At 34.1% G+C, this 13,861-nt stretch overlaps 1 long non-coding RNA gene across 1 annotated transcript in view; it reads left to right on the top strand.

Moving 5' to 3' along the window:
• Nucleotides 1-13,861, top strand: part of LOC144246224 (uncharacterized) — a 58,633-nt gene that overhangs the window by 30,671 nt on the left and 14,101 nt on the right. Inside the window, exon 3 of the long non-coding RNA XR_013339892.1 lies at nucleotides 13,253-13,309. This is a non-coding gene — a long non-coding RNA (uncharacterized LOC144246224). The remainder of the gene's footprint in view (nucleotides 1-13,252; nucleotides 13,310-13,861) is intronic.

The following is a 13,861-nucleotide window of genomic DNA, read 5'->3' as shown; positions in this document are numbered from 1 at the left end:
TCAAAACACATTGTATTTTCCTTAAGCTGTGCAATTAAGAGTTTCTATTTAGTTATAGTGTTTAAGCATTGGCAGACTTCACAGAAGATATGTTTTTAAGATGTGTTTTATGGCCTATTCACCTTGCCTTAATATGAAGTGCCATTTTGTATACATAACGATCGAAAATTACATGATTTGTTGTAAACAAACAGCAAACTTTATTGTTGTCCAGAGTGCCATGGAGAAGAATCTCTTACATGTTTAACCCCCTCACCCCACCTCCTGCTCCTTCACTGGAATACAGAGCTATTGTTTACTGTAGCCAGTAACACTAAGAATTGATGTCTATAAAGCAGTATTCCTTCCAAGTGACTTGTAGTTCATATTCACAGACCTTGCTACAATTACAGATTAAAGGCAAGCTCCCTCTCTCCTCTCAAGGACCTCTAGAACTGTGCCTTATATTACTGGTAATTTTGAATGGTAAGAAGTATGATAGATTTTATTCCTAAAATACTGATTTAAGAGAAGTAGTTACTGGTAATGATGTGATAGTTCCACTAGACATAAAGTGAAAACATATGCATCTAGTTCCAGTCACACGAGCTTTTATGAAATAAAAATGTTGCAGGGGTAATACAATGAACAACATGCATGGGGGTGCTGTTAACTATTCAAGGTACATCCACTGAATGTCCTCTTTGCATGAACAACAGTTACTTATCACTCCCCAGGTTTGCTGAGAAAATGTAGTAATTCCATGTATGTTTCCATAAAGATTTCTGTGATAAATTTTTATTTTTTAAAGCTTTCATAATTATTATTCAATCAGATCACTTTGAATAGTGGTATTTAAATTTTGTAGCATTTATTGCCTTAATTTAGGGTGTCATTCTGAGAGTACCACTCCTAATTTTCAGGTAATGAGTTTTGCTTAATTTCAATAACTTTTAATTGTGATGCAGCATCAAATATAAAACCTTACTTTTTTTTAAAATTTTTTTTTTAAAAAGTGCTTTTACTAAACAGGAATTTCTTTGAGTGCCATTATTCAGTAAGAGAAAATAGGTGTCAATATTGACACATTCTTCCTCTTTTTAAAATATATTCTCTACAAGGTGTATATGTACTGTCCTGATATTTTTAGAGAAATATCTACATAAAAGAATACGTAAGTGTGTTCTCCTAGGGACAACCACAGATGTATAGTTTTTACTACAGGGATGGAGAATCAAAAACCTCCTTGGCCATAAGGATTTAATCTGTGTTTCCACATTTTTTTAAATTGTAAAGTAGTGTATATTTTATAAGTTTTAGGAATCTTTATTACTTTCACAGGCTTGCAAAAGCAAATCCTCAAATCTGTTTGGGAATGCCTTATATAAATTCCTGAGAATATGGTTGCTTATCCTGTAGATACATTCTGTTCAGCTCAGAGTTTGCATATGGGCCACAGAGTGAATTCCATATGGTTGTCCTGGTCATGTGAATTTTGCTCTCTAAAATGTTGTCAATATTTTTCTCAAATACTTACTTAGAAGGAATTTTTTACATGTATTTCTTTATGTGATAGAATAATATTTTGACTCAAAATATACTTATTTTTGGACTCTTTTGTTCTAAAATTAAAAAAAAAAGAATTGAGTAATATTCAAAGCTTAAAACAATAACAGTTTTTATAATTTCTATGGCATTGTACTTCACAGGCAGTGGTGCAACACAAAGAATACATAAATGATTTTCAAAGCATCAAATGAGAACTTTGTATTAAAGGTAAAATAGTTTTCCAAGTCAGTAGTTAAAGGTCATTTCCATTTGGTCATCCTTTACCTTTTCTGTTATGTTTCCAGAGAATGAGTTCATTGTATTCTCAATCCTTGCAGAAAATAAAATAAGGGGTCTTAGATAGAATTTTTTTATTTTATATGCCTGTTTCATTCTTTAAGCTTCACTTACCCTTTCTGTGCACCAGAGTGTTTTTTTTTTTTTTTTTTTTTGTTTTTTGTTTTTTTTTTTTTGTTTTTTTTTTTTTTTTTTTTTTTTTTGTGATAATAAATTATTTGAATTGCTAAAGATGTGGTTTTGATTATTTTTTTTTTTAAACTTGAAAATGCACAGAACTTGTGTGGAAATGGAGCAAGTAAAAAATGATCTGGAAACAGTATTCCAACTCAGGGGTCATATGTTGACCTATTCAAGGTTGATTTCTCACATAAATGACCTGTAAGAAGTATCTGAAAGTGAAAATAAGGTAGCCTGTTTAGGTAACTAAAAGTGAGACTGAAATGGGCAGATAGACTGGCAAGGAATCATTTCTGTCTGGCTGCTCTCTTTTTGTTTGCTGCATGAAAATCTCAAAACGCCTTAGGTCCATTATAGAATAGTGTAGGAAGTGCTTACATTTTAAAAAGGCATGATGGGTCATGAAACCCTGCTCTCTTCAAGCTCTATGAAATGTAACCATCTTTCAGGGTTTTTGTTTTGTTTGTTTGGTTGGTTTTTTGTGTGTACAGAACCTGGGTGACTTGTAATCAAGAGTGGGTAAGTGTCAATAAATATTTGTGTCCTAGTGGTGTGATTTGGCAGAGTGAGAACTGCTCGGTAGGAACCTGACTCCTTACTTCACCCACCTCCTACAGGGCAGCTTCCACCTCTGTGAGGAGTCTGGAGCTTCTGTCAAGGTTAAGAGCTTTAAAATGCAAACAGTCCATTTTAGTAATGTCCAAAGAAGCCTCAGGTAATTTGGTTGAGGGTCTGTTTTTGTAATTATCAGGAAAGATTTGCCTTGATCATGATATTGTTTTGGAGAATGTATGACTTTTTGCAAAGGTCTCTTACATTTAGTGTTTTCTGGCTTCATTTTTTTATTTTCTTCTTTGTTATTATGGCATATGTCCCTTCAACATAATCCAAGTAAATGCCTTTTGTATGGTACATAAATACAGAATTTTAAAAAGCTCTATAGATTGCTACTGCTATTTTAATTGAACTAAAATTGATAAGTAAAGCATTTGATACAGAAGTGTCATACTGACAATGAGATCTGCAGGAGTCTTTTGTGTGTTACTGTTATGGGATATACTGGTTATATTGTTATTTCAGAAAAAGTTATTTTCTCATCAAACAGCTTTGAATTTATGGACTTTTCCTAGAGGAAGGCTTCTGTGGATATCATGCATTCCCTATCTGAAGTATGACATTGAACTCCCTATGTCAGGTGTTTTGCAAGAAGACCTAATAAGGGAGACTTTCCATGCTACGCCTGATAGCCTTTATTTAAGAAAAAGGTTTAACTAAACTCTTGGAGAATCCTTCAGTGATGTATGTATGGACAGTGATATGGTGGGGAATGAGTACAGGAAGGAGGGTCAAGCTGACTTGTGGTTGTTTCATTCTGTTGGATAGTCTTGTACTTCCCATCAGGCATTTAGTGTATTATCGTGGTATATGGTTAGATGACAAAATTTTTTAAGTTTTTATAGTAGCTATCAACCTTTATTTTCTAGTTAAAAAGGGGGAAATTTAATTAAACGCTAGCGTGTAGAATATAAAATTTAAGCACCTTTTTTAATTTTTCATAGTGACTCATGAAAAATGAATGGATATGGAAAGGCAGGAGTTGAAAAAATTCACCCTTTGGCAGTCTGTTTTCTGGTTTCTCTTGTTCTTCTTTGTGTTAGATTCTAAAAAACATGGAGTGTTCTGAGCTGTGTTTTGTGTCTGTTATTCCTAGTAGTATTGATACCTGGTTTATATTCATACAGATAATTTATTTATATTTGCCTGTAGGTCATTATGTATACTGTCACATGCAGTGGAAAATGCATACAATTGATTCACTGAATATTGATTTAACAGAATTGTGGGGTAATTCAGTTTGGAAGGGCTCTCAGTCCAACCCACTGTTCAAAGCAGGGTCAGTCCTCAGCTCAGCCTGGGCTGCTCAGGGCTTGATCCAGCTGGATCCTGAAAACCTCCAAAGCTGGAAACTGCCCAGCCTCTTTGGGCAGCCTCTTACAGGGAAAAAACATCAGGCTGATCAGGCATGATTTATCCTTAGTAAATCCATGCTGGCTCTTCTCAATCAGCAAGCTTGGCATGTACTAAGCAATATGAAGGCTAAATAACTTCTTGGGTGCATGAAAGGTGACAGATTTGTTTAGCCATTATCCTAGCGAGTAGTTTCAGAGGAACCTTGCTGTACATTGGAAACACAAATGGGAAACATTTTAAAGGTCTGGTGGGTACTATTGACCTGGTATCCTTTAGCTCAGATTCATGGTTTCTCCATGTCTTTGCATTTAATTTCTGTTTCTGCTTTATAAAGGCCTGGGCACAAGGGAAAGTGGAAAATTTTTTTATAGGTTTTTTTTTTTTTTTACTTCAAAATGTGAATACTGATTTTTTTTTTTGTAGTTAGTTCTAAAATTTCTATCAGTGTTTTGGCATTATGAAATGTCTCTGAGCTACTGAAAATCTTTTACTTGGTAGGTTAGTAAAAATAATGGATATTTTAAGAAATTCATGGTTCTGCAACTGATAAGCCTATCTAAAAGCATGAATTTCTTTGCTGTAAAGCAAGAAGCAGTTGACTATAAATGTAGCAATATTCAGTGGGTATTTCCATTTAATCAGCTTTCAGTAAGTTTTTATTAGAGGAAATATTAGAGTTGCTTAACAGTACAAAATCTTCACTGTCCAATTTTTAATGTCACCTTCTTTCCTATTCCTTATGTTTTTTTGACATAGACAGACATGACATGACATGACGAGACCCAAGCTCCAATGGAATGACATCTTCTGTTTTCTAGTTAGATTGTTCAGGCCTCATGTCTCAGCTGGGACAGAAACAAACCCCAGAATTGAATATAGATGTACTTTACAGCCTGACTGTCTGAGATATGTGCCCCATAAGTAAAACTATTTTTTTTTTTTTTTAACATGTGCAAGGAAAGAATCAATGAAACCACAGTTTAAGACAGATTTGGCAATGGATTCTGCTAGCTATGGACAGAAATGAGAAAGAGGTTAAGGAATGATCGGTAGTAAATGTTGAGGCAATCTTGAATAGAGAAATTATTCGGCACAAGGTCTTTAATAAGTGTATTTCTTTTCCATTTGATTTAAACATTCTATAAATGTTAAATTCATCTAAATAAAATCTGATAAAAGGTGGGGCATAGAAGGTTTAAATATAGGAGATCCATTGTAGGTAACAAACCAATTCTGCATAAGAAGTGTTTAAGTGATTCTTTTTCAGTCTAGCTGAAAATTGTATTTGTTCTATGCATTAAAGAACAGCTAATCAAAAATATGAATATTTCTAATCTAGTGTAGTATAGTAGCGATAACTGTGATTAAAAAGTGACTGCTGGAGTCAACCTTGATTCATTAACATGGAGTTAATGAGCTAAGTTTTATTACACCAATAAAAATGCTTCTAGTTTATAGAAAGAATTTATATTTCATAGAAAATAGAGTGTATAAACCATATGTTGTAAATGCTTAATGAGAAGTGTTTATATCATTATTTTATATTTTGATTGAGAATGGTTTCTCCCATCCCATTTTGGACAGAGAAGTTTGCCCATTGTGCAGTAAAATGAAATAACTGAAGAACACAGGAGTTACAGGCTGGTGGCAGTGCTATTATTGTGCCTAATATATCATAAAAGAGCCTGAAATGCTGCCTGTGGGGCATATTCCTAAGCACACATTTTCACAACTGTAACTCCACTTTTTATGTGTCTTGCCAATTTTAGTTTTAACATATTTAGTAGGCTTTTAATTGCACCAGTTCATTACAAGAGTGCAATGAATTCTGTCACTAATACACAAAAAAACCCCAAAAAGGTACTTGTGAACACAGACAAAGCCAGATAAATTACAAAGACAACAGAGGTTTTCAGTTACCAAGCTGTTTGCATATGTAGTCAGAGGTTCATCATGCAATGCTTGTTTTCATTTGGTTGTCTCCTCAAGATTTACAGAATGAGAATGTGTGCTTATATGGTATTTGAAATGACTTTTTTTTTTTTTTTACTGTAAAAACGTTGGGGTAGGAGTTGAAAAATTGAGAACCTATATTTTTTCTGTAAAAATTAATGTATTTGAACAAGGAAAAAGATGATTATGGTTTGTATAGTCCCCTGTCACATGGATGTTACAATGCAAAATAGTATTTGAAGTTATTTAACTTCTTTAGGACTAAACTAATGACTTTGGACAGTTATGTCTAATGATCCATCATTAATAATAAACATTTGAGCAACCTAAAGGGTTGATTTTAACTCATGGAGAAAAAAGACTGTTAAAAAATAAGCTGTAAAAAGGTAGTTCAAGTTGTATAAAATTTTTCTCAGATCCAGATAATTATTTTATTCTGGTGTTTTTAATAATTGAGTTGTGTGTTTACATCACTCTTTCCATTTCAAAGGTACCTGAAATAAACCAGAAAGAATACTCCTAGCTGACTGTCATCTTAGTACCTATTTTCCCCCAGCCCCATGCTGTTTCTTGACAATTTGTGGCTTAATTCCAAGGTTACAATTACATTGTTAGAGAAATAGAAGAAAGTGTCCTGTCAGTCAGCTATTAGCAAGAGATACCAGAAATCTAAAAATACTTATATATTTGTACTTGTTGGGTTATGGAGCAGAAATCATCTGAAGCATTCAAAACTACAAATGGATACACTGACTTTTATTCTTTCCCATGAAAGAAGAAACTATGTTCTCTTAAAATATAACAAAGCCCCCCAGACGCTTGACTGATGTTAGCACTGGAACTCTTTTAGGTCTATTCCCTCTGCTGTGCTGCCGCTGGTCTTTTCTCAAGATACTGGCTTTTTTTCCATTGTGAATCTTTTCCCAGGGGAATAGGGAGAAGGGAATTGAAAAAATAGTAAGGTTAGTCTCTGCATTGGTTTTACCACTGCTCTTCAGATTTGTTGAGATGGATCCAGAGCACCTGTTACTTTGCCAACCATAAAGTAAGTGTATTCAAATCCTTTTATTGATAAATGGAGGGCTCAATGGCTGTTCCATCAGTCTAGATGTCTAATGCAGTGTCCAGGTATGCAGGATCCCTTCTTCTGTGAGGATAACCTTCTCTTCCTATAACAAACAACTGCACAGAGCCCATAGCAAAGCTTTTTTTTGAAAATGCAGAAAACTGGCAAAGTTTAGCAGAGGAAGTCATGGGAATAGGGATGGGTGTAAAAATGAAGGCTACTGTCAAGATGAATGGACTAATTAGTCACCTTAAAAATAGATGACTTTGAAACACAGGCCTGCTTATATATCCTACAATGATGAAATTTAATCCAGATGTGGTTTAAATGACTTAAATCCAAGCCCTCTATGCAAAAAAATTCTTTACTAAAAACCAAAATTAAAATCCTTACAAGAAAAATTACAGTAAAGTAAGCAGGCATGATTGTAATGAAATTTTTTTTCAATTAGTAAGAACGTTCAGCTAGATCATGAATACAGGCTGTTTACTTGTTTACTTGGTTTTGCTGAGGAATTAAGACTATATTAAGTTGAACATGTCATTCACTCTGAATAATCAGTTTTTTTAAAAAATACCTTTCTGTACTTTCTCCATTGAGCCAGTGAGTGCTCTTCTTTTAATGAGAATTTTGTTGTGTATTTCCCTGCAACTTCCCTTTTCCATGTTATTTACTGTGAGAATGTGACCTTATTCTGGATCATGATTCAGTTTAATCTTTTGGTATGATTTTTATCATGGAAGAAAGGACAATATGTAATAGATGACAACATGAACAAAGTTATTTTCATGAAGATTATTTACTGCAATTTTTCAGTAGCACGCTAGTAAAGAACCTTTATGGTTGTCATTAACCCTGAGTACAGGGTTATTTTATCCTTCCTGAATTGCTGAAAGGACTTTTAATGAAAATAAAGCCCTCTGCCAGGAGAAACTAGAAATTTCTGTTCATAAAAAATATTTAAAGGGCTGATAAATTCTCAAACTAGGACAGAGTAAACATGATTATGTGTATAGTTATTATGTTACTGTAATTTATGGAGAGGGGGTTGATGGGCAAGACATTTCTCATCTGTTTTTTCTACAGATTCTAAATTGGGCCTTGCAGAATTCTACATAAATATCTAACACAAAAGCCTATGTGTTTAGGCAGACAGGTGTAGAACTATCGATCTTATCAGATAGCCGTACATTTCAAGAAATTTACCTTCCATGTCCAGAATCTAGGCCTATCTGTGCAGATGTACTGTAAATATTCTGCTCCACCAGAAGCAGCCTTTCCTTAAGCATTTAAAGATGTCAGAAGTATTTTTAATAATTAACAGAAGATCTGCAAGAAAATGAGGAATGTGAACTACCTAGGCTTTTTAATGTATTGACAGCCCAGATGTTACAGGAAATAAGAGAGATCTTACTGGATTCATTGGTCTGCTCTGATCCATCAGTATCTCTATAGAGGAAATTTATGTTGATTATGAGTCTAATTACAATTCCTTTTTTGAAATCTGACTGCTTGTAAAAGGTACAAGAATTAACAAGTAGGTTGCTACCCTCTGTACATGTTGGGTAAAATTCCAGCTGTCAGGGCACTGCTTTCCTCATCTCATTTATCCTCTGTGCTTTTAGCCTTGATGTGAATATAATAGTAGCTTTTATTTTCAGCTTGATTTGGGTTTCACATTCTCTGGGAATTATTCCTGGTCTACAGAGATGTAAGGGAAAGAAAAATAGAACTGTAATCCTCTTTTAAAAGAAGCAGTGTCTTTTGGATATTTATATATATCTATATAACTGGCAGCTGATTCAAATTCATTGGAGGGCTCTTTTTCTTTCTGCGCTCAGGATGTGGCCAAATATGAATCTCTAGGAATAAAAAAAAATCTGCAGGATTGAGAACAATGAGGTTACAAAGGGGAAAGTTGTTCCAAGGTTATTCCTCCCTCAGGTATGTAACTGTGAATGGACTTAGTATTTTCACATGGAAGGGTCTTTTATCAAAACTGAGATAGCACTGAAGACTCAAGAAAACAACAGAAAAATCCTGTGAATTCTGACAGAACTGAGATTAATGCCATAGGTTATAGAACCACTTTATGATGATAAAACCATTCTCTTTCAGAAATATCTCTGACTGCACAGCTTATTGGAAAATGAAGAACAGAATTCTGGACAGAAGTAGTGGCATAAGTACTGTTTGTGGGACCTTAACCTGGGACTAAAAGGCATGTCCCAGAGGAAGGAGCTGTCAGGGGAAATCTCCTTTGGCAATGCCCTTTGAGACTTTTTCTGGCCCTGTGCATACTTTAGCTCTGGGTTCTCTTTGGCAAGCTCTCCTTGCCAGCCCTAACTAGATGGTCAGATGAATCTTTACTGTGGACCAGCAGCCATGACTCACAGAGAAAGGTTTCAGGGGAAATTTCTTTTGTCAGCCTTCTTCTTTGGCAGGCCTTTTAACTCTACTTATACTGCAGCTCTAGGGCGTGTTGTTTTCTCAACCTTAATTCTATATCTTAATCTGAGCCTTAACTCAAGACCTATCAAAATTATTTTCTGCAGCTCCCTCTTGCTTTGGCAGCCCCTTTTCACACTTAATTGGCAGCTTTAGGGTTTCTTTGTTTAAAAACTCTAAGAAAAATTTCAGATCTTAACAGTAGTTTATGAGAGTGTGTTTGGCAACTTTTATTATTTTAGGAAAATATATCAGTCCTTCATTGTTGTGCTGAATGTGCTGTAAATTCATGTGCTGCATGCTGTATTGGCAGGCTGTTAGTGCTACTCTTCTCGAATACTTGCATAATATAGTTTGTACTAAAATTCATTCTGAGGGGAGATAGTTACTTTTATTATATGGAATGAATAGAAAGAGCTGTCTAAAGTCCTTTAGATGAACATTTATGGCATCTAAAAGTCTGTTTAAAGACTATGTGAGGAAGATTGTCTTCTATCATCTAACTGCTGTATTCTTTCACTCCCCTAAAGTAATTGAAATACCTAATTTTGTAGATGTGGCATTCAAGATTCATACAGAACCAGAGTGCATAACAAGGATATAAACACTTCTATATTTTACTTCAAGGAGGAAGTGGCCTCTGGTGATTTGAGTGAATATCACTGTCACACTTATTTTAAGAGCAAGTCCAACTACACTTTAAACTTGAAATTTAATAATATATGATACCTTTCACTAGAGCACCTGTCAGAAAAAAAAAATATATTCTTTTCTGTGTAGAGGGAAAAGAATCACCTTTGCTCGTTAGGCACATGCAGAATGTAATTTCATCTGGTATCTCTGTTTTACTGTCAGGTTTTGTAACATGGCTGGATTGATAAAGCTCACAACATCATTCAAGTGGCAAGAGTTTAACAATCCCCCAGTTTTATTGCTTAAAACATAATTTTATTTATTTATTTATAAGTTTTATTGCTTAAAACCTCATGATGTTTCAGAAATTGATGAGGTTTTCAAGTTCTGGGTATGATAAAGTATGATAAAGATACTTCATCTTGAAGTATTCAGGAGAGGTGGAATACTAACCCATATGAGGATGACTTTATTTTGGTAGGAAAAGGCTTAAAAATGTACATGATCAAGGTCTAAAAAATCAATAAAAGTAATAGTTTAGGAGGAAAATTATAGCAGAAATTTTACTCACAAAATTCCACAGTTCTGGAGTTAAGGGGCAGTCCCTGAAACCCCTAGGAAGACAGTATGAAATAGATACTTTTTCATGCAGAATGTAGAAGTTCTGAAATTTCTCACTCCAGGAAGTTATGGAGTGGCAGAGTTTGAGACAAACTATAGCTGCATGGAACGTAGGATGTCACAATCAAATCTTTTACATTCTTAAATGTCAATCAGTTTCACTTATGTTCTGATTTGTTTGTTTATTTCTTAATTAAAACAACACATTTTCTGATAACACCTATCAAAAATGTCATCAAAAAAGATATGTGTTTTAAAAATATGAAGAATCTATTAAGATTTAAAATTTCTTTTATTTAGATTATTAAAATGAAATCTTCCATTTATGATCCTTTTCCTCAGTAAATATTGGAAAATCAAGATAAATATTTCTTTCTGCTATTCTTACACACCAATACCAGCAGTCAGATAATTGTGTCATTGTTCACTAAGGGTCTTCCCTTGGGTTTCTTACAGAGGCTTCATGAAGGTATGTTTTAGAAGAGACATCTAAATATGGGGCAGCCAGGTAGAGTTCCCCTGGAGGAGCATGAACATCTTAAGTCTATTGGAAATTCTTTTTTATTTTTCAGTAAAACAACTCAAACCTTTAGAGATAAGGAAATATGTATGTTCTAGACCAAATTCGCTCTAAACAGAAAATTGCTGAGAAATTGTTTGGCTAAATTCTCTCCATGCAGTTTGCAAGAGTTCATGATGGAAGCTAGTTAGAACATTAAAGGGAAAAGGGATGGTGGTTTTTCTACCTAGAAAGGGATTAAGCTTCTCAGCAGAAGTTGCTCCAGAAAAATGACAAAGCCTCCTCTACCATTAGGAAGGAGAAAGCCAAGGATCTATTGACTTTTCTTCCATACTCTGAGCTTATTAAGTAGCTCTTTTCCATCTTCATCCTATGCAGGACATTACAGGTGATCTGTTCACAAGGATTATATTGTGCAAAAGTAGCATACGTGCTTTTCTATGTCCACTTAAAATAGAATAGTATTGTTTCTAGATTTTTTAAAAAATAAAATATCAGAATCATTGCATACAGCAATGATTAAACCCAATTTAAATGATGGCACTGCAGTTTTTCACTTTTGTTAGTTTTCTCTCAAAACCTGTTCTGATAAAGGCTCTGCTGTTGACAAGATGATCTCATTTCTCTTTTTGTGAAGAGAACTTTCCACAAGTTTGATTTAATAGAAAACAATACTTATTCTACTGGCACTAGAGGCTTAGAGAGGATTTTATTTCATTTTTCTTTTCTGAAAGTAAACATTTTCCTCAGAGTTGTGCAGTCCACTCTGAGATCAGCAGCAGAAATTGAGATAATATCTACAGCAGAACCAATAAGGAGCCTGTCTGTACTTTTGTATCCAATTTCCTTTTTGGATTTTGACTAGGAGAAAATAATTTTCAAATATATTCATAATGCCTATGCAGAAAAGGCAGTAGACTCTAATTATGTTTTTAAAGTTCCATTTAAACATAAAAGCAAGGGTAACCAAAATTATTAGAAAGAAAATGTTCTTTGCAAGAACACAGAACTTTATTTCTACCTACAGGAAAGGCTTAAGAAATTGGAAGAAGATTTTAAAGATAAGATTTCTTCAGTCACAAATGTGACCTCGGCTTGCCCCCAGTTCCCCATTTTTATTTTCCTAATTTCTTTTTTCTTTGATATTCATTCTAATTTCAGGGAATTGACTTTTAACTTACCAGTGTTGCATATTCTTGGGAGGAGTTTTACTTAAAGGTGTGAAAATATTTGGGTTTGTCAACTCCTTTTTTAATATCTCTCTTCAAAAAAAGTTCTTGACAATAACCTTCTGGTTCTGGGAATTCAGTCATAGTCTGAGTTTTTTGTGTCTGTTTCTCATTGTATTGTTAACTGTTACATTTCTGTTGTGGAAGCCTGTCATGTTCACTGTAAGTGAGTAAGGTATAAAATGATGGAGGTTTTGGGGATTTTTTATATCACTAATGTTTCCAGTAAGTGAATGGAGATTTATATTTGATATTAAAGTAAATTTCCTGCAATTTTATTTAAACAGATCTCTGGCATTCAAGATAAACCAAAGAAAATATTTAAGTATAAATTATGTACTCTATTTCTTTAATATACAGGTAGATTTTCTTGTTTCATTTTGTGTGGTCTGCTCCCTACCCTTTGATAGTATTGTTTTCTCAGCTTATGCATCAATTAAATTCTAGGAAATATCCTGTATTTATACTTGCAAGTATATCTTCCCAGAAACCTGTTAATTGCTGAGTAATGACTTTTTGCGGTGAAAGCATATTAATTTTTCATATTTTAGCCATCTTAAATGAGCTATTTGTTTCAGAAAAGGTCATACTTGTTATATGGTAGTGAATTACTGGAAATAATTAAGCATTGGTTTATTTACTGGTAAACAGGATATAATGCAAATTCGTCTTCTCAAACTGTAATGCATTTTAAAGTTTCTTTTCATTGTTTATATAGTAATTTATTTCAGATTTTCTATTTATTTTCTTCTAGGTTGTTCCTGATGATATAAGTTTCAGGTTTTTTTTTTTTTTTTTTTTACACAGAATATCCATCTCTGATGAAAACACATCATTTGCTTCTAGTAATGATTTCTAGAAAATGTAAGTGATGGATTCATATACCTGGCTGAGCCATAAAATTAAAATTTTAATTTATAATTATTTGTACTTTGGCTATTCTCCCTGAAATGTTAGGAACCAGGGCTTGGTCCCAGCAGATATTTGTATATTTGATCTCAAATAGTTTTCAAAGCAATCTTAGCTTGTAGTAAAGTAAGAGCACATGATTTAATGTATCATTGCTGCATGCCAAGGAAAGTTTAATCTTTGTTAGTATATGGTGAAATAACATATTTTCTTAGATCCAGAGCCTCAAAAGCCCTTGGGTGTCAACTATGGAATGGAGTGCCCAAATGGAATTACTTCCTGACATGGTGCTGCCTAACTTATCTTCAGTTAAAGTTCTCTGGGCATCTAGGCATCAGAGAGCTTGCCTCCATTTTATCATGGTTAGGTCACCTGGTCCGTGTTTTGTGCTCGAGTTTGCTCCAGATCCTCACAAAAGGGTCCTACAGGAGTTTACTGAGAGAGGCTGCATTCAGTAAGCCTCTTCTTTGATGCACAAGCATGTGCTTGAATTCCTTTAGCTCAATA

The sequence above is a fragment of the Lonchura striata genome, chromosome 4 (assembly GCF_046129695.1).
Source record: "Lonchura striata isolate bLonStr1 chromosome 4, bLonStr1.mat, whole genome shotgun sequence".
Lineage (NCBI taxonomy): Eukaryota > Metazoa > Chordata > Aves > Passeriformes > Estrildidae > Lonchura > Lonchura striata.
Note: the sequence above shows the minus strand (reverse complement) of the source record. Positions and strands in the feature narration are given on the sequence as shown.